We start from the raw sequence: 22,510 nt of genomic DNA on the forward strand, positions 1-22,510 counted from the left end.
AACGGAATTGTCAATTGATGTGTCTTAATTACCATTGTTGATTACAAGAGTCAATCTTGATTTTTACGTCATGATTTTCGCGGTTTGTACTTCGTTCCAAATATAATCGTTAAATGTATTTCTTCAATACTTGTTCCGACCCACTTTAGTGGGGGAGGAACTATATACTCAAATTGAGTTTTTTTGTTCCGACAATTTTGGCCGATCGATAGAGAGTTGTGAATGGTATCTTAAAAAAGCCCGTCCGGCGTAGAATATGGAATTAAAAAGATTTTTTCATTTTTCGCTTTTTATAGAGAGTTAACGAGGTTTAAATGTTTGTGAATATTAGACGTAATTCAGCTGTTTTTATTCACATTTTCTTTATTTTTGACCTAATTTTCGTCAATTTTGCCAAAATCTGTTCAAATTGTTAACTTTAGTGTTGTTGGTTTTAACTCTAAAGATAGAGGAGGGTTGCTGACATGTTCGATCCGAGTTTTTGGGCTTGAATTTATGCTAAGTTTGTCAAAATCCGGACATTTTTCGGGATCAAATTTGGGACAAAGAACAAAAAATGCATTTTTAGCCCACTTGCCCAAAATTTGCTGGAAGTAGACGCCTTAAAACTGCGACTATATTCCTTTTAAGCTGACAAATGAGCTAGTTGTACTCCTGCTAGCTTTGGGAATCTTCTGGAATTAAAATTTGGCCACCAGAGTTTTTTTTTTGCAAATTTTAACTCGATAACTAATCAAAATGCATTTATTTTTGACAAACTGGAAAATTTTGTTAAAAAATTGATCTACTTCGCAACCATTTGAACCAATTAGTTTTTTGTTGGATGAGCAGCATTATCTGGCATGATCTTGATGTCGCCAAGGATCCTTACAATGAAAAATTCTTTAGATTTTAATGGGACGCGCCCTTTTTTTCAAAATAATTCGCTATGTAAATGTTTTTTAAGTAAATTACTGACAAGATTTTCAAACCAGGGCTCAATTAAGGACAGATACTATTTAAACTAAGCGAGGCCCGACGAGATTATATTATGTTTTCAGAGTTAAGCTCATGGTTTATATGGCTCCGACCAATTGTTTTCGTAAAAATTTGGACTTCTTGAGTTTTGCTTCATTTGGTATCTTTTTTATAGCCCAATGAATTATTGTCCCGAATCAAAGATCCAGTGGTCTTTCAGTAGGTATAAATTAACCTAGACATTTCTTTCAGTTGTTATCTAATGTCTTATGACTTTGAATGAATTTGTTTCAAGAAAATATCGGTTAATTTTTGAACAATGCCACTATTTTATCTTATTTCTCTCAAATTCGGGCGTAGTGTCAGTAAAAATTGGCAGAAACTAATTTCCTGTCGGATATAAATTTATGTCAGTAAAGGTTTTATGTTCAACTAATGGTCTCCTTGTTTCGATACTACGCGTTTTTTTTACTTTGAGCCTATTTGTATAGTTTATGAGTTCATTTTGTTTCGTTGTCGAATTATCACATTACTGACAACTCCAATTGAAGGAAAATGTAGTATGGAAAAAGCATAGCGTTGGCAAAAGGCGTATCTGGTTAAATTCCATGTTTTTTTATATAGTGTATGCGTTTTGAGCTGAGACCCAATTTTCTCGCGAATTTTTTTGGATGTTTGTCCTTCTTTTTGTTGTTGTACGCCATATAGCTGATAACGATAGGTCTCAATTGCTTCCCAGGGACGTATAACTTGACCTAGTTAAAGATTTCAGTTTATAGCTGTTTGTTTTATTGACTTTGTAAGTTGAAATAAAAGAGACTGGAACTATATCTTTTTTGCTTTAATTTCCGTAACCATGTAACTTAATCTCACTAATTAGAAATCTCAATTACTTTTGTTGATTCGACTATTTGCTTCGCGTTTGGTTATACGTTGTGGCTCATGGCTTCGACCATTAATTTCATTAGAAAATTTTCCAGATTTCTTTACTGTTCCAATTATGGGTTTCTTTTGTTGTCATGTCTATGTAGTCCTTTTATAAGGAACTTTTTGATGTTAGGATGAGGAGAAAGTGACAATTTACAGTTCTTGCAGGTAATGCTTTTTAATTACAGTGCCTTGAACAGTGTCATCTCTAAAATTGTTTGAAGTTTTGGCTTCTTTATATATTTGTTGTTAATTTGTTGGGTCGTGACATAGTCTCATTGTTAACAGGCCCAATGGGCTTCCTGAGGTATTGCAACCTAATCCATCGCTGTTTGTTGAAGACTTAAGTCTGTTATGACTTTTGAAATTATTTTTTTTCAAAAACATTTGGGTTTTTGAGCTTTGTCACTTTTTTAAATAGTTTTTCGGTCGATTTGTAGCTCAGTCTCTGTAAACACGGATCACAACCCGTTCCCAATGAGCTATAATTTAACTTGTATAACGGTTTTAGCTCCAAACATTTTTTCTCGGCTTTGTTATTGCTGTTACTACCAGATGTCATAAAATTTTTGAAATTTTTTTCACATTTTATAGGATTTTTGTTTTCTTTTTAATTTATAACAATAATCGTAGATCCCATTGGCTTTAAAATTGTCTGCAATTGAACCGTGAAAAGTTACATGTCTCAATTGCTTCCTTTGAACATTTTAGGGATTTCAGTTGATATCTAATGACATTAATAAATGTGAAATTAATTGTTTTCAAAAAACCTATTTTTGAACTTCGCACCTCTTTGCTCTTTTTGACGACCTGTTAACCAGTCGCATTGAGGACAGATTCCATATTTTTTCTAATGAAGCTTAGTTTAAATTGTTTTCGTTTAGGTCCTATCTGATGCGAGTTTGATTTTGTTATGATTTTTTATTATAGACGTCGAGTTTTGATCGTAAATAATGTTTGTTGTTTGATATTTATTATTGTCCTCTCTAAGAGTCCTATTATCAACTACGTTCATCGGCCCTCTAGCGCGGCATTATTGTATTCCATTGGTTGTTTATTGAACGATATGTATGTTTTTGAAAGTTTTCTATCTCTTCTTCATTTGGTAGCCAATTAAGTCAAGAATGTGGATGAGCGGGGTCGGAACCACATTACCGAAGCTCCTTGTTTGTATTTTCGAATTAATTGTATAAGACCATTGAGCACTTTTCAATATTGGATCATTACACATCCAGAAATGGCGTTGTTTGATTCACAATATGTGTTAGGAGGGTTCGAAAGTCGAGATTTAGTTTTAATATCGGACAGTTCATCATGGCAATGTATGCTATATGTATGTAAGGCAGAAATCGTTTTTCACGCAGGTTGAGGTCCCAAACAGAATTGACCCTCTTGGGAAACTTAATAGAGACCACCCCTTTGACTTTTGCGCTTCAGGGCCAAACAATAGGGTTAGGTTGACTCACAAAAGTTAGGCATGATAGTCTGATCAGCTGATTTGGAGCGCACTTTGACAGATGGATTTGAACTCAATATGAGCTCACATTTTGGTCTTCAGAGAACAGTTTGAACTTATAATAGTCAGTCGGAGGCATTTTGGTCTTCAACTTGGGATGCTTGACTCAGTTCAAAATAATGTACAACTTTTAGCTTTTTTTGGTAAGTGAATAAATGGAAAATATTGATCAGTAACTTATATTCTTTTGGCTTAGCGCCACCCCATTGTTACAAATAAGTTGACAGAGTAAACAATTAACTGGAAGGAATTGTTCCAAGACATTTTTTCCAACAATTTTTGCGAGCTTTAAAAAAACCGGTCTAACCAGAATCTGGTTTGTAATTTTTCGAAATATAAGACGCATCAATTAAGGTATACTAACGAGGGTTTATTTCTTTTTTTGGGCGAGCCCTGAAAATGCTATATTAACATTTGATGACCAAGCATATGCTTAATTATTTAATAGTGCATAATTTTCCCTTTAATATATTTCCTTACTCAATACTAACCTTACCGAAAAATGTCTAATTAGATAGTCCTTCTGGTATCACCGATTCGGTGGTGGTCAAGTAAGCCGAAAATTTTTGTGGTACCCGTATTTTAAGTTGACCTGGCGGGTCGGTGAGCGCGCGTCGCGGCTTCGTCGCGATAGCCGGCCCGCGGTTTTCGGATTACATCCCACAGCGCATGAGAAACATGGCCATGGACAGCGGTCCGCTGAGGCCCGTACCCACTAAATGTCTAAAAATTGACCTGTTTTTGTTTCTTTGGAGCGTTGGCATACATTATGCATTATAAAACTATGTGCAGTGTTGATTTTAACGGTTAGCAATGTATTGTGTCTGATAGATTACACAACTATTGCATAACTTTCAGCTTGTTTTAATGCCGGCTTACTTTTATCCCGCAATTGTAACTTGATATTAGGCTATCTAAACTGTAGGCTATGTAATTTTGTGGTAAATTATTGCACAGAAAGAGGGGTTGATTCTCTACTTGGTAGCAAAGGGGTGGTACGTTGAAAAGATCCGTCTTATTTTTGCAAAATTTTTAGTGGACTCTTTTTGTTCTAGAACATTCTTCCTCTCTAATTCTGGCAGGATATCGGCGCGTATGCCTGTTTTTACTGGTGTCTTAGTTGCATTTGCATTATAATAACAAAACATATATTAGACAGTGACTTTCTATCCTCAACTTGCGTGCGGAGCCGCGGCCTTTCTGCATCTACGCCATGGTGGGTGACATGTGGTCCCCTGGGAGTGGGGGTACAGGAGCGGTATCGTCAACATTGGTGGAAAGGGGCATGGAAGTTGAATTTTTCTGTGCAGTGTGGTCGTTATGGACTGATAGCATTAAGTCCAGACAGGTAGCTACTTCTACCTACTGGTCTTTCCCACTAGTCGATCAATTTTAGGTCTGTGGTGCTCTTTTACATTTGAAAATGTGATGTGCGTCATGCGGTGACACGTCAAACTTGGGTCAGCGGTTATCAAAATTGCTAAAAACCCTACTCAAGTAAGAGCTCAGCAGGGAGCAGTATCCAATTCTCAGTTGTGCCAAAAGGATGAGTGCAATTCGTGGCAGCTTTTGTTTTTACGCTGATATCTCTGGTGGACATGTGCGTAGTTTCTTGCTGTCTTTGTTCTGTTGATTATGGAACGTCTGTCGATGAATGCTTTCGAGCACATTTTTTCTCCCGCGATTTTTTTGCTCTTTAATGTTTTGTATCACGCTTTCCCTATGAGTATCATTTAGTGTCTGTCTTATTGAAGAAAAACTGGTTGTAGAAGTTGTTTTGTGATCGGTATGGTGGCTCTGATAACTGCTGGTTTGGCATTGCTGCGCTAACGTTTTGTGTAAGCATTGACAGGCAGCGTGTAAACCTCATTGTGTAAATCATTGATGTCAGACATTGTGAGCACCGCAGTTCAGGACGCTCCCACCGATAGCTTTGTAAGTCACTGGGAGTCTTTTTTGTGCAGGGACCCCCATTTGCTACAATCAATTTTTTGGTATGTTTATGCGCTTCTAAAGTTTCTCTTTGGTGATCCTTACTTGTTCTCGTAAATTGAGTATACTATCAAAGATGACAACAACTACTTTGACTTCGGACTTGATTGGAATTGTTGACAGTGAGGTGTGGGTCAAACCTCCTTGCTCCAGCTGGTGAACACGGTGGGAATTGATTCCTCAGCTGCTAACTTAAGTTGTCTTGTTTTTAGCCAGACGGGTAAAATATTTATGTAGGGAGTTATTTTGTCACGTAGTTTTTCAACCTGTCGTTTGCTGTTGAGTTGTATCCTCAGCGTAGGACGTGAGGTTTATATTTTTTGGTGGTAGAGGCAGATTGGCGATAAAACACCGCCTTGGAGAACACACTTTGACTTTTCTCTACTTTCAAGTTTTATTGTATTCCTCAGAGAAATTGTTCTGTAAGTATGAACCGACCCATCTTTTTGTAATATTTGGCAGTGGTGCCTCAAGTATGTCCTTTATAGTAATTTGTAATCAACCGTGTCGAAAGCGAATGTAAGATCGAAGGATACTAGTAGAGTAGGGTTTCTTTTGATTAAGGTTTTTTTGGTTGTCGTTGTTGAGATCAGTGAGAGCTGTTGGTCATGAGTTCAAGCGGTGCTGATTTTCTTTTAGTGGATGTTTTGCAAAGTCCTAAAAGTTTTTCTATTAGTTTTGCAATGGAGAGAAGTGCAATTAGCTTGAAGCTTTTCGATTCGTCTATTTCTTTGGATCATGGTGGTGGAGTAGTCTTCTTTCCGTCAAAGTATATGGCTCTGTTTGCAGGTAGTTTAGCGTTACCTGATGAAAGTCCGCTTACTACACTTCAGAGTTTAAAGCAGTTACCTCTGTGATTATGTGTTTGTACAAACTCGATCCATTTTTGCGCTTAATACTTCGATTAAAATTTCTTTTAGGATTTAATTTTGTTATTTTGGGATCTTTTTTGTTGACTCAATAGTTCTATAGAAATTAGAAAATATTTATTTGAGATCGAATTTTTCTCCAGACACAATCGGCCAATTTTATGCTAAGCTCACTTTCAGTGAAAATTTTGTTTAGTACCTTTTAGTTGAATCCTAAAAGTGGTTGAGGAGATAAATGGTCGTGAAACAATCGGAACATGTATTGTGCCTGCTTGGGCTATCAATGGCGGTATTTAATTACTGTGCCTCATTAAGATTGCACTTAATGATGTGTCAAACAAAGTTTCCTTTGTCTTTTTGTGATTAAAATAAATGGAAGGAATTGAATTAATAATTAACTCGGTTACCATGACTAGGTTTATAAAACAGCAGATCACCAGTTTAATAAATCAATTTTCAGCAGTTCATTTCAGTTTTCTAGAAGTAAAATATATGTTTCTATTCTTTCCAGTTTGGTACGGTAAGAATAGAAACTCGTAATTATTTGAATTTAATCAATCGTGTTTTCATTTGGAATAGTAAAACCCACACAATCGGGTTTTCATCTAGGATAGTGGAACCCACGTTATTTTGTTTGCAATGGGGATACTGAAACCAACACAACCAGAGGTCATGAGACTTTAAGGAGGCTTCTTTTGCTTGCAACTGGCTCACAGATCTGCAATTCTGGCTATCAACATAGTAGCGTTTCCTCGCATTAGTGTGACTGGAACCGATTGAGAAAGACTGCTGAAAGCAACTGACAAACCAGCTGAGTACAAACTTCTGTTGTCAGTGGGTAGATCTATTCGTTTCACTGTCTTTCTCACCAAATCAGAGAGCCCACCAAATGATTCAAAAGCCTTGGGAATGAACTGAATTTCTATGTTGGCACAATGTTGGGAATATTGCTCGAACTTCCTGTCTTCGGCAGCTCTCAGGGCAAAACCAGACTTCATCGCCGCATTTGAAATAATACTGGGTTGCAGTGGAGAGGTAATGTTTACATCCATAGCTGCTGGCTGTCCAGCAGACCAGCAAGTTAAATATACATCTCCAGGTCGAGAATCTGTTTCCGGTATCAGTTTCCTCTGCTCGAAAACTGGCGACAGGTTGGCAGCGCTGCAAGCGGATATAATTTTGTCTCCTAGACGGTGATGTCGCGAAATCATATCGCCATCGCCCCGCCCATGACAGGCAACAGGATGATCACCGAGTGTATCCAAATATCCTGTTTTACAATAGGAACACTTCCTTTCTTTTTCATATATGGGAGCGCCCAGTCTATATTTCACAGCTGCACAAAACTTGTTGGGCAAGAGGTGGAGGCCGAGAGCCGGTATGGGAGCTGCCGCTAACCATGCTCCTTGTTGAGGCAAAGAGTGACAATAAACGAGCTTTTTCTCTTTCGGAAGTTTGATTTTCGATGAATTTATTGAGAGCAACTTCGTCGAGGACTTCCTGTATTTTGCTTTGAGTGAGCTGCGTTATTGACAAACCATTGTTTCATCAATCAATTTGGTAAAAGATTGATCAGCTGTCGGACTTTGGCCAGTTATAAGCTCTACTAATGTAGCAGACTGCGATATCCAACCAATATAAGCTGCTTTTATCTGAGCAGACGCTCGTCGGATTACAATTCCAGATCGGCAAACGTGCTTGATGCCATGATTCATTAGACAAGAGTGTTCCCGTTATATTGTCAAAAGTTGTCCTTTGAAGCGAGTCAAATTGCTCAAAAATATTTGCAGCTTCCTCTGATGGTGTATTGCAGCGCAGTGAATACACCGTTTTTGTTGCACCCATGCAACTACGTAGAATGCCAAGAGCACACTGTGGGTCGTTTATGTACTCAAGGTTCTGTAGTAATTTTTCGATCTTTTGAACACGTTTCTGTATCGAGGAACCAACGAATCGGGGGGATCCAACAGCAGCGCCCAGTATTTTGACTCGCTCTCTATTGTTTCTTTTAATTCTGCTACCGATCTTGTTCATAGCTCCTTTTGACCAGACCTCACATTGTCTCGTCTGAGTTCTAGGCCGCAAGTTTTTCCCGAGACAGTCAAAATCTCTAAAGCCTGGTTCAGTTCGGGTTCTCTGCCAGCAATAATACCATCGTCAAGGTACCAACAGTGCTGGGTAAGATTAGGTATTTTCGATTCATTCTCTTCTATTATAGGCCACAATGTTAGGGAGAACAAAAGGGGACCCAAGGGATCTCCTTGTTGCACTCCAGATTGACTTGTTACAGATTTGTTACTATAATAAAGATGACTGTGCTGTGAGTAGCAATAAATGGCAAATGATGCAAGACTCGGCAACAGCAAACGACTCAACCTGTCGTTTGCTGTTGAGTTGTATCCTCAGCGTAGGACGTGAGGTTTATATTTTTTGGTGGTAGAGGCAGATTGGCGATAAAACACCGCCTTGGAGAACACACTTTGACTTTTCTCTACTTTCAAGTTTTATTGTATTCCTCCTAAGAGAAATTGTTCTGTAAGTATGAACCGACCCATCTTTTTGTAATATTTGGTAGTGGTGCCTCAAGTATGTCCTTTATAGTAATTTGTAATCAACCGTGTCGAAAGCGGCTGTAAGATCGAAGGATACTAGTAGAGTAGGGTTTCTTTTGATTAAGGTTTTTTTGGTTGTCGTTGTTGAGAACAGTGAGAGCTGTTGGTCATGAGTTCAAGCGATGCCGATTTTCTTTTAGTGGATGTTTTGCAAAGTCCTAAAAGTTTTTCTATTAGTTTTGCAATGGAGAGAAGTGCAATTAGCTTGAAGCTTTTCGATTCGTCTATTTCGTTGGATCATGGTGTTGGAGTAGTCTTCTTTCCGTCAAAGTATATGGCTCTGTTTGCAGGTAGTTTAGCGTTACCTGATGAAAGTCCGCTTACTACACTTCAGAGTTTAAAGCAGTTACCTCTGTGATTATGTGTTTGTACAAACTCGATCCATTTTTGCGCTTAATACTTCGATTAAAATTTCTTTTAGGATTTAATTTTGTTATTTTGGGATCTTTTTTGTTGACTCAATAGTTCTTTAGAAATTAGAAAATATTTATTTGAGATCGAATTTTTCTCCAGACACAATCGGCCAATTTTATGCTAAGCTCACTTTCAGTGAAAATTTTGTTTAGTACCTTTTAGTTGAATCCTAAAAGTGGTTGAGGAGATAAATGGTCGTGAAACAATCGGAACATGTATTGTGCCTGCTTGGGCTATCAATGGCGGTATTTAATTACTGTGCCTCATTAAGATTGCACTTAGGAATGTGTCAAACAAAGTTTCCTTTGTCTTTTTGTGATTAAATTAAATGGAAGGAATTGAATTAATAATTAACTCGGTTACCATGACTAGGTTTATAAAACAGCAGATCACCAGTTTAATAAATCAATTTTCAGCAGTTCATTTCAGTTTTCTAGAAGTAAAATATATGTTTCTATTCTTTCCAGTTTGGTACGGTAAGAATAGAAACTAATAATTATTTGAATTTTATCAATCGTGTTTTCATTTGGAATAGTAAAACCCACACAATCGGGTTTTCAACTAGGATAGTGGAACCCACGTTATTTTGTTTGCAAAGAAGATACTGAAACCAACACAACCAGAGGTCATGAGACTTTAAGGAGGCTTCTTTTGCTTGCAACTGGCTCACAGATCTGCAATTCTGGCTATCAACATAGTAGCGTTTCCTCGCATTAGTGTGACTGAAACCGATTGAGCTGAAAGCAACTGACAAACCAGCTGAGTACAAACTTCTGTTGTCAGTGGGTAGATCTATTCGTTTCACTGTCTTTCTCACCAAATCAGAGAGCCCACCAAATGATTCAAAAGCCTTGGGAATGAACTGAATTTCTATGTTGGCACAATGTTGGGAATATTGCTCGAACTTCCTGTCTTCGGCAGCTCTCAGGGCAAAACCAGACTTCATCGCCGCATTTGAAATAATACTGGGTTGCAGTGGAGAGGTAATGTTTACATCCATAGCTGCTGGCTGTCCAGCAGACCAGCAAGTTAAATATACATCTCCAGGTCGAGAGTCTGTTTCCGGTATCAGTTTCCTCTGCTCGAAAACTGGCGACAGGTCGGCAGCGCTGCAAGCGGATATAATTTTGTCTCTTAGACGGTGATGTCGCGAAATCATATCGCCATCGCCCCGCCCATGACAGGCAACAGGTTGATCACCGAGTGTATCCAAATATCCTGTTTTACAATAGGGACACTTCCTTTCTTTTTCATATATGGGAGCGCCCAGTCTATATTTCACAGCTGCACAAAACTTGTTGGGCAAGAGATGGAGGCCGAGAGCCGGTATGGGAGCTGCCGCTAACCATGCTCCTTGTTGAGGCAAAGAGTGACAATAAACGAGCTTTTTCTCTTTCGGAAGTTTGATTTTCGATGAATTTATTGAGAGCAACTTCGTCGAGGACTTCCTGTATTTTGCTTTGAGTGAGCTGCGTTATTGACAAACCATTGTTTCATCAATCAATTTGGCAAAAGATTGATCAGCTGTCGGACTTTGGCCAGTTATAAGCTCTACTAATGTAGCAGACTGCGATATCCAACCAATATAAGCTGCTTTTATCTGAGTAGACGCTCGTCGGTTTACAATTCCAGATCGGCAAACATGCTTGATGCCTTGATTCATTAGACAAGAGTGTTCCCGTTATATTGTCAAAAGTTGTCCTTTGAAGCGAGTCAAATTCCTCAAAAATATTTACAGCTTCCTCTGATGGTGTATTGCAGCGCAGTGAATACACCGTTTTTGTTGCACCCATGCAACTACGTAGAATGCCAAGAGCACACTGTGGGTCGTTTATGTACTCAAGGTTCTGTAGTAATTTTTCGATCTTTTGAACACGTTTCTGTATCGAGGAACCAACGAATCGGGGGGATCCAACAGCAGCACCCAGTATTTTGAGTCGCTCTCTATTGTTTCTTTTAATTCTGCTACCGATCGTGTTCATAGCTCCTTTTGACCAGACCTCACATTGTCTCTTCTGAGTTCTAGGCCGCAAGTTTTTCCCGAGACAGTCAAAATATCTAAAGCCTGGTTCAGTTCGGGTTCTCTGCCAGCAATAATACCATCGTCAAGGTACCAACAGTGCTGGGTAAGATTAGGTATTTTCGATTCAATCTCTTCTATTATAGGCCACAATGTTAGGGAAAACAAAATGGGACCCAAGGGATCTCCTTGTTGCACTCCAGATTGACTTGTTACAGATTTGTTACTATAATAAAGATGACTGTGCTGTGAGTAGCAATAAATGGCAAATGATGCAAGACTCGGCGTTATTGTAACAACTGCATTTAGAGTTTGACTTCGCTTAATGGAATTGAAGGCGTTTTTGAAATCGATCTGTAATATTCCTGCATCCTGTGAAAGCTGCAATTTCTCAAATGTAATTTTGGTCGCGTGTATGATACTTTCAGCTCCATTGACTCCTACACCAAGTTGTTTAGATCAGAACAGTTCAGCCGACTCCGTTTGTGTTTGTTCGGCTATGCATTTTGCAACCAAACGTCGCCAGACCTCACCTCACCCACAGCTATAGTACGCACACTTTTTTATTTTATTTAAAGCAATTACAGAAGCACTACAGAAAAATGGTGCCACTGACAGAGGGAGCTAACCTCTGCTGGCCGAAAAACACTAGCTTCGTTATGCTTGGAATAGACTGTTTAGAGTTATCAGGAGCTGCGCAATTGACTGCGTGCAAAAGGTGTTCGATTTACATTTTAGATGGACCAGCAGCTGAGAAATTGAGGGCGGTTTCCATTTGGCCAAATACCGTTGGCTCATCAAACTGATGCAATCAGGAGCTTAAGATTTAAGCTCTCTGAATGTTTGGATACTATGTGGTGCTACTCCATCGGATGAGAGAATTTTTGCTGATCTCCCGAATTGGCCTTGGAGGCACAACGCTTTAACATGAGCTGTAAGTGCTTCTTTGGTTTCATTAACGGTGTTTCGTAGTTACTTCATCGATGCAGCTTAACAATAACGTGCGGCGTAGTCCCCCGCTTTCCAGCGCTGTGCAGTTTGGCTTTGAGATACATTCCTCGATAGTTTTGGTGAAAACGTCCGACCAACTGAGTCGAAACTTGATAGGTAAGTACCGTAAAGTTGGAATCTGTTTCCTGCAAATTGTTTCCAAGTCTGGCTGTTCAATTGGATTCATGTTTGATGCACCAAGACTGCCCTCTGTGCTATTTAAACTTGTTTCTGTTTTGCAAGTCAGAACTATCTCGTCAATGCGGGCAGCTATATCACGTGGAATCTTTTTTGTATTTGACAGTAAGGATATAAATTGAGCGTATGCCCATATGGATCGTGAGCACGCCCATTCGTCAAAAATATTGTCCCCATCTTGTATAATTGATCTTTGTTTTGTTGTTTTTATGGCTTTTCAGTTTTTTTAAACAGTGTCGATTTTATTATGATAAAACAGCACTGTATCAACCGGAACTTGAACATGGGGGTCAGAGTCATCAACTGTCAAGCTGCTCATTGACTGTGTTAACCCAGAGGATTGGTTCACTTCATTAAAGTGTCTGTTAACACACTGTTTTCACCAAAGCATTAACTATCTACTGTTGTACATTCATTATTTTGAACTTAAGAGGCTTTCATTTTGTTGCAGATTTTTCCCCAGAAGCCAACCGCGCACCTGCAACTTTTCTACTTATTGCCGTCGGATTGTAAAATAATGCGGACTGGTTTTTAAAAAGTATGAAGTCGTCATTAGAACTTTTATGGGATTTTGAACACACTACAATCTTCTTCAAACTCCAGTCACTATTTCAGATAAGAATGCCAATTGTTTGTTTTAACCATTGTGATGCTATTTTTTGTTGTTCAAATTTCGGCTAATTTTTTTTCATATTTTGAATTGGATTGAGTTGGATGTTCATATGCGAGTAGAACTTATCGTGGGCATTATTTATTAAACATGATAGAAGATGTAGATTGGGTTGAGGCTTGAAATAGTGATATTTAGGATGTTCACGTTTTCAACCTATATGAACCGTTGTTACATGCATATCTCTTTCAGAGCATAAACGAGTGTGCTTCACCCACAGAGCCGCTATTATTGAAAATTGCAGAGCATATGAGTGGAACAGATATTTTCAACCTGTTCACTCTATTTGCATTGTCAGCTGGCTGTGCCTGCTTTTTTAAACGCTTTCACGTTAATTTAGAACTCGGACTGATTATCACCTTAATACTTTTAACAAACTAGTACCAACTATATTTCTAAAGATTTTCTTAATAACGAACGCGATTGCCTGATATATAATTAATGGCTTTATTTATGGGTTCTGATGTTATGAGTTTAAATATGTTGCTTTCATTATACACTAATTGTCACAAAAAAGCGTTGATTTTTCTGAGTTTGAAGAGTCTTTAAGTGCTGCGCTCGATTGAGGAATACAACGACGTTTGAAAGCATTCTGCATTTGTTGAGATATATATTAACTCAACATTGTTGCCTGTTACTTCAAGGCGGAGCAAATTAAGTTTACCTGGTGGCGCGATCATTGAACATTTCCATAATTTTCATTAAATATGTTTTTGAATTTGAGAGACTGTACTTCAAGGAGATGCTTTTGCTTGGATGCGCTTGGCAGAACATGATTATAGAAATATAATACTCCGTTTCTATTTGTTCATTGATAAATTATCAAAGGTTGAGTCAGTCAAGAAAATTAAAGATCGGCCATTTGAATGCTCTCATTGCATGTTTCAATTTGGTGGATTTGCGTCTGGCATGCTGAAGATGAACGTCTGTGGCCTGTAGAAGCATGAACTATCTACTGTTGTACATTCATTATTTTGAACTTAAGAGGCTTTCATTTTGTCAATTTTTCTCTTTCCCAATTCTCGTTCTTATTTTTTGAATAAAAATAATGGCTTCCTATACCACAAAAAACAGTAATCTTTGGTAACTTTCTCTTTTTGAGTTGCAGATTTTTCCCCAGGAGCCAACCGCGCACGTGCAACTTTTCTTGTATATTGCTGTTGGATTGTAAAATAATGCGGACGGGTTTTTAAAAAGTATGAAGTAGTCACTAGAACATTAATGGGATTTTGAACACACTACAATCGTCTTCAAACTTCAGTCACTATTTCAGAGAAGTAGGCCAATTGTTTGTTTTAACCATTCTGAGGCTTTTTTGTCGTTCAAATTCTAGATCGGTTGAGTTATGTTCTTAATGATTGAAAAGTTCTGATTTGCTGCACAAAATTGGGTTTAGATTCTATGTAAAATTCCAGAGAAAGCTGATACATATTTAAGGCGGAATCGAGAAGTGCTCCGTTTCAAGCGTCAAAAAAGGGTGACGGCTTTTTTTTCATGCAATTTTTCAGGAGAACTTTTGTATCAAGTCGTTTTAATAGTTTTATTTTATTCGAAATTTTCACCAAGCGAAAATATTTGTGTGAAGAGAAAATTTATATTTATTTCGGCTAATTTTTTTCATATTTTGAATTGGAATGAGTTGGATGTTCATATGCGAGTAGAACTTATCGTGGGCATTATGTAATAAACATGATAGAAGATGTAGATTGGGTTGAGGGTTGGAAATCGTGATATTTAGGATGTTCACGTTTTCAACTTATATGAACCGTTCTTCCATGCATATCTCTTTCAGAGCATAAACGAGTGTGCTTCACCCACAGATTCGCTATTGTTGAAAATTGCAGAGCAGATGAGTGGAACAGACAATTTTCAACCTGTTCACTCTATTTACATTGTCAGCTGGCTGTGCTTGCTTTTCTAAACACTTTCACGTTAATTTAGAACTCGGACTGATTATCGCCTTAATACTTTTAACAAACTAGCACCAACTATATTTCAAAAGATTTTCTCAACAACGAACGCGATTACCTGATATATAATTAATGGCTTTAATTATGGGTTCTGATGTTATGAGTTTAAATATGTTGCTTTCTTTATACACTAATTGTCACAAAAAAGCGTTGATTTTTGTGAATTTGAAGAGTCTTAAATTGCTGCGCTTGATTGAGGAATACAACGACGTTTGAAAGCATTCTGCATTTGTTGAGATATATATTAACTCAACATTGTTGCCTGTTACTTCAAGGCGAAGCAAATTAAGTTTACCTGGCGGCGCGATCATTGAACATTTCCATAAATATGTTCATTAAATATGTTTTTGAATTTGAGAGACTGTACTTCAAGGGGATGCTTTTGCTTGGTTGCGCTTGGCAGAACATGATTATAGAAATATAATACTTCGTTTCTATTTCTTCATGAACTGTTGGTCGTTTATGTACTCAAGGTTCTCCAGTAGTTTTTCGACGTTTTGAACACGTTTCTGTATCGAGGAAGCAACGAATCGGGGTGATCCAAGAGCAGCACCCAGTATTTCGAGTTCCTCTCTACTGTTTCTTTTAATTCTGCTATCAATCGTGTTCATAGCTCCTTTTGACCAGACCTCACATTGTCTCTTCTGAGTTCTAGGCCTCAAGTTTTGCCCGAGACAGCCAAATTTCTAAAGCCTGGTTCAGTTCGGGTTCTGTTCCAGCAATAATACCATCGTCAAGTTACCAGCAGTGCTGGGTAAGATTAGGTATTTTTGATTCAATCTCTTCTATTATAGGCCACAATGTTAGGGAGAACAAAATGGGACCCAAGGGATCTCCTTGTTGCACTCCAGATTGACTTGTTACAGATTTGTTACTATAATAAAGATGACTGTGCTGTGAGTAGCAGTAAGTGGCAAATGATGCAAGACTCGGCATTAATGTAACAGCTGCATTTAGAGTTTGACTTCGCTTAATGGAATTGAAGGCGTTTTTAAAATCGATCTGTAATATTCCTGCATCCTGTGAAAGCTGCGATTTCTCAAATGTAATTTTGGTCACGTGTATGATACTTTCAGCTCCATTGACTCCTACACAAAGTTGTTTAGTTGAGAACAGCTCGGCCGACTCTGTTTATGTTTGTTTGGCTATGCATTTTGCAGCTAAACGTCGTCAGACCTCACAGCTATAGTACGCACATCTCCTTTTTTTTTATTTAAAGCAATTACAGAAGCACTACAAAAAACTGGTGCCACTGACAGAGGGAGCTGACCTCTGCTGGCCAAAAAAACACTAGCTTCGTTATGCTTGTAATAGCCTGTTTAGAGTGATCAGGAGCTGCGCAATTGACTGCGTGCAAAAGGTGTTCGATGTACATTTTAGATGGAGCAGCAGCTGAGAAATTGAGGGAGGCTTCTATTTGGCCACATACCGTGGGCTCATCAAACTGATGCAATCGGGAGCTGTAATCTTGAAATTACAGCCGAGTTTGTTCTTCTAAAGGATGTAAAGATTTAAGCTCTCTGAATGTTTGGATACTATCTGGTGCTACTCCAGCGGATGAGAGAATTTTTGCTAATCTCCCGAATTGGCCTTGGAGGCACACCGCTTTAACATGAGCTGCAAGTGCTTCTGTGGTTTCATTAACGGTTTTTCTTGATTGCTTCATCGATGCAGCTTAATACCAAAGTCTTGCGTAGTCCCCCGCTTACCAGCGCTCAATCTTTTTTGACAAGAAGTTTTCCTGATTTTGTTTGTTTCTTTCCACCAGTATTAGATGCTCGCAATATGCATTTACTAATGGCAAATAGGTTCTTCGGGTTTTCTGTGCCCTTTGGCCTTTGAGAAACATTCCTCGGTTGTTCTTGTGAAAACGTCCGACCAACTGAGTCGAAACTTGATAGGTATGTACCGTAGTGTTTGAATCTGTTTCTTGCAAATTGTTTCCAAGTCTGGCTGTTCAATAGGATTCTTGTTTGATGCACCAAGACTGCCCTCTGTGTTATTTGAACTTGTTTCTGTTTTGCCAGTCATTACTATCTCGTCAATGCGGGCTGCTATATCACGCGGAATCTTTTTTGTATTTGACAGTAAGGATATAAATTGAGCGTATGCCCACATGGATCGTGAGCTCACCCATTCGTCAAAAATATTGTCCCAGCTTGTATAATTGATCTTGGTTTTGCTGTTTTTATGGCTTTTCACAGTTTTTTTAAACAGTTTGTCGATTTTATTATGAGAAAACAGCACTGTATCAACCGGAACTTGAAAATGGGGGTCAGAGTCATCAACTGTCAAGCTGCTCATTGACTGTGTTAACCCAGAGGATTGGTTCACTTCTTTAAAGTGTCTGTTAACACACTGTTTTCACCAAAGCATGAACTATCTACTGTTGTACATTCATTATTTTGAACTTAAGAGGCTTTCATTTTGTCAATTTTTCTCTTTCCCAATTCTCGTTCTTATGTTTTGAATAAAAATAATGGCTTCCTATACCACAAAAAACAGTAATCTTTGGTAAGTTTCTCTTTTTGAGTTGCAGATTTTTTCCCCAGGAGCCAACCGCGCACGTGCAACTTTTCTTGTATATTGCTGTTGGATTGTAAAATAATGCGGACGGGTTTTTAAAAAGTATGAAGTAGTCACTAGAACACTAATGGGATTTTGAACACACTACAATCGTCTTCAAACTTCAGTCACTATTTCAGAGAAATAGGCCAATTGTTTGTTTTAACCATTCTGAGTCTTTTTTGTCGTTCAAATTCTAGATCGGTTGAGTTATGTTCTTAATGATTGAAAAGTTCTGATTTGCTGCACAAAATTGGGTTTAGATTCTATGTAAAATTCCAGAGAAAGCTGATACATATTTAAGGCGGAATCGAGAAGTGCTCCGTTTCAAGCGTCAAAAAAGGGTGACGGCTTTTTTTTCATGCAATTTTTCAGGAGAACTTTTGTATCAAGTCGTTTTAATAGTTTTATTTTCGAAATTTTCACCAAGCGAAAATATTTGTGTGAAGAGAAAATTTATATTTATTTCGGCTAATTTTTTTCATATTTTGAATTGGAATGAGTTGGATGTTCATATGCGAGTAGAACTTATCGTGGGCATTATGTATTAAGCATGATAGAAGATGTAGATTGGGTTGAGGCTTGAAATAGTGATATTTAGGATGTTCACGTTTTCAACCTATATGAACCGTTGTTACATGCATATCTCTTTCAGAGCATAAACGAGTGTGCTTCACCCACAGAGCCGCTATTATTGAAAATTGCAGAGCATATGAGTGGAACAGATATTTTCAACCTGTTCACTCTATTTGCATTGTCAGCTGGCTGTGCCTGCTTTTTTAAACGCTTTCACGTTAATTTAGAACTCGGACTGATTATCACCTTAATACTTTTAACAAACTAGTACCAACTATATTTCTAAAGATCTTCTTAATAACGAACGCGATTGCCTGATATATAATTAATGGCTTTATTTATGGGTTCTGATGTTATGAGTTTAAATATGTTGCTTTCATTATACACTAATTGTCACAAAAAAGCGTTGATTTTTCTGAGTTTGAAGAGTCTTTAAGTGCTGCGCTCGATTGAGGAATACAACGACGTTTGAAAGCATTCTGCATTTGTTGAGATATATATTAACTCAACATTGTTGCCTGTTACTTCAAGGCGGAGCAAATTAAGTTTACCTGGTGGCGCGATCATTGAACATTTCCATAATTTTCATTAAATATGTTTTTGAATTTGAGAGACTGTACTTCAAGGAAATGCTTTTGCTTGGATGCGCTTGGCAGAACATGATTATAGAAATATAATACTCCGTTTCTATTTGTTCATTGATAAATTATCAAAGGTTGAGTCAGTCAAGAAAATTAAAGATCGGCCATTTGAATGCTCTCATTGCATGTTTCAATTTGGTGGATTTGCGTCTGGCATGCTGAAGATGAACGTCTGTGGCCTGTAGAAGCATTCAACTGCGTAATTCTATTATTTTACAATACCTTGAATATTTTGTTGCTGTATTTGATCGTGGTGAAGGCAGACTATTTTAGAGGGTAAAGATCTACCATGCTCTGATAATTACCTTCAAATTAGCCACAATTCTAGTCCTACGCTTCTTAGAACGTTGGCAACTGTAGCTACAATATGTCTTCAGGGGTTACTGGCGCTAATGATGCTGGAGTTGGGTTTGGGTTAGGGGAATTTTGACTGAAAAAGACTGGTATATTGAAATAATCAATATAATTGAAGCTTTAAGAAATCACTACAGATAATCAGCGAGAATTGTGAAGTTATGCTTTCATTAAAATCATTCTTTCTTTCTACATTTTCTTTTTCTTTTCAGCTATTTGATTTCGGATGATATTATTACTTGACTAACGCCATAGGTAGCATGTCGGTACCAGTGACAAACCGGAACCTGTACCAATGAAACACTTTCTTGCACCTACCAAGTCTGAATCCTAAACTCCAAAATTGCCCCAATGGGGTTACCCGTTAAACAGTTGAATGCTACAATGAGTAGTTTCGATTAAGTATTACAAAAGCATAATAGTGTCAGGGGAACTTAAATGATTTGTGGGCTGTTTTTGATACTATATTTGAAATATTTGAAATATTAATAACAATCAGGATTTGTCCCAACGAAAATTATATAATACAACCTACTTGTCAGCACTGTCGAAGTTGTTGTTTATTCATATTTATTGCGATGGCACGAAAGATTTTCAACTGATGAAATAGGCCAGTTATTGGTTTTTATTAAGTGATTCTTTGAGGAGAAAGCGTGCTATTTTCTCAAACTGAATATTTTTTCTCAGAACTGATTCTAAGCTTGGTTTGCTTCCAGGTAAATGAAAATTCGAGAAATTTCGCAGAGTAACTAAGAGGGATATTAAAAGTTGTTGGGGAGGTGAATCGTCTGGAAACAATTTGAACATCTAATGTGCCCGCTTGGGCTATCAATGACGATTTCAACTGTACTGTGTCTCATTAAGATTCCACTTAAGAATGTGTCAAATAGCGTTTACTATTTCTTTTTGTAATTAAAATGTTGCGGCCTGTTTTTTATTCTTAAAATTTAAATTCTTCGCTTGAGAACTAATACAATTTTAAACACAAGACAATCATTTTCAACGTAAAATCACTATTTCAGAAAAATGCAAATTGTTTGTTTTAACTTCTGCGAGGCTGGTTTTTGTCATTCAATTTCTAGACCGGTTGAGTTGATTACCTAATGATTAAAAAGCTCTGGTTCGTCGCACAAAATTAAGTTTACAATCAAATCTAGAGAAGCTGATACAGATTAAGGCGAATCGAGAAGTGTTCAGTTTAAAGCCTCAAAGAAGGGTGACGGCTACTTGTTTTGCATGCATTTTTTCAGGATAAAGTTTGTATCATGTCGTTTTGATAGTTTTATGTTTTGCAAAATTTATACCCAGCGAAAATGTTTGTACAGAAAATTTTTGTTTATTTTACCAATTTTTTGTTTTTCATACTGAATTGAAGTGAACTGATTTTTAAAATGCAAGTAGACTTCATCGAGGACATTATCTAATAAGAAGATAGAAGGCCTAGATTGGGTTAAGGTTTGTAAATTGTGAAGTTTAGGATGATCATGTTTTCAACCTTTGTGAACCGTTCTTCCATGCATAAGGGTTTTCTCCAGTTTGTTGTTTTAATTTTCTAATTCTTTTAGAGCATAAACGAGTGTGTTTCCATCACAGAGCTATTATCATTGAAAATTGCAGCGTAGATGAATAGAACAGATAATTTTGTTAGCAACTGTAGCTACAATATGTATTCAGGGGGTTACTGACACTAATGCTGCTGGAGTTGGGTTAGGGTTCAGGGAATCTTGACTTAAAAAGACTGCATTATGGAAATATTTAACATAACTGAAGCCTAAAGAAATCGGCTAAAGTGTAGACAGTCAGCGAGAAATGTTTAATTACGACATTGTTTCTTTAAAAATTGTCTTTGGATTATATTATTATACTTGACTAACGCCATAGATGACATCAGTAACACTGACAACCATACGGGAACCTCTACCAACGAAATACTTTCGTGCACATACCAAGTCTTATGTGTTTACTGGCACCTATGTGTTTACCCGTTAAACAGTTGAATGCTACAATGAATAGTTCCAATTGAGTGTTGCGTAAAATTAATACTGTCAGGGGAAACTTAAATGTTTTGTAGGCTGTTTTTACACTTTAGTTTTAATGGCAATCAGTTTCTGTCAAAACAAAATTATATAATAAAACTTACCTGACAGAGCTCTCGAAGTTGTTTATTGGTTTGCTTCAAAAATCATATAATACAACTTTCTTGACGGAACTCTTGAAGTTGTTTTTTAATGGTTTGCTTCAAAGGTAAATGAAAATTCAAAAGGTTTTGCATTGTCACTAAGAGATGGATGCTAAAACTAGCTGGTGAGGTAAATCGTATGGAAAAAGTTTGAATTTTTAATGTGCCCGCTTGGGCTATCAATGACGATTTCGCCTCTACTGTTCCTCATTAAAATTCCAATTAAGAATGTGTCAAACACGTATACCTCTGTGTTTTTGTTATTTAAAGTTGCGGCCGTTTTTTTTAAACAATAGCCGCAAAGCGATAGCTGATGCTATTATGGGCCTTCTCTTGGTTTTTTACAATTCTAAAATTTGAATTGTTTTGGGGCGCTGTCTTTTCTTAAGATCTGTTCATAGATTTTCATGATTTTCGAAGTCAAATTGGAGCATTGTTTTTGGTCACGCCGAAACAGGAGGTGGTGCTAAAAAGCGAGTGGTTTTCCGGCGTGAATTTTTTTGTTTGAATTTTATAGTAGAGTGAGAAAAGGGTGTTCAAGCAAAAATTAGCTTTCTTGCTAGTGTTTTTTAATGATTTTCCCAATGCATTCATATTCCATTCCAGATCTAGTTTTTTGTTTAGTCAATGAAATTTTATTGAATTGTACGTCAGGACTTTCCCTGCTGTTTTTTTGTCAACAGGATTTTTGTTACGACCATATGACGTCACAATCACTGAAAATTTGCTTTTTGTTCATTTGTTCAATTAATTTCAACAGAATTGCGTGCACGATGACATTTTTGCTGAGGATAAATTGTGTGTTTTTGTTCATTTGGGTGATGAAATTTTTGGTCACATATGAATTACCTCTCTCAAAAGTAACTTCCTCTTTCTGAAAATGATTTTTTTTTTCTAAATCGAAGGGGATAAGGTCAATGGAGTGCGTGTCACTCTGATTGAAAGGTATTTGAGGGCAGCTAATAGAAGCAGCAATAATTTAAACAGATTCTTAATCAAAATGTATAATATAATAACAAATTGTTTACGGATTACGCATAATACAAATGCGCATTTACAT

The 22,510-nt window shown here is 37.4% G+C and overlaps 1 protein-coding gene across 7 annotated transcripts in view; it reads left to right on the forward strand.

The window, feature by feature from the left end:
• LOC142336191 (uncharacterized) overlaps nt 1–22,510 on the forward strand; it is a 182,804-nt gene that overhangs the window by 128,238 nt on the left and 32,056 nt on the right. The window lies entirely within an intron of this gene.

The sequence above is a fragment of the Convolutriloba macropyga genome, chromosome 3, assembly GCF_964194025.1.
Source record: "Convolutriloba macropyga chromosome 3, txConMacr16.3, whole genome shotgun sequence".
NCBI lineage: Eukaryota > Metazoa > Xenacoelomorpha > Acoela > Convolutidae > Convolutriloba > Convolutriloba macropyga.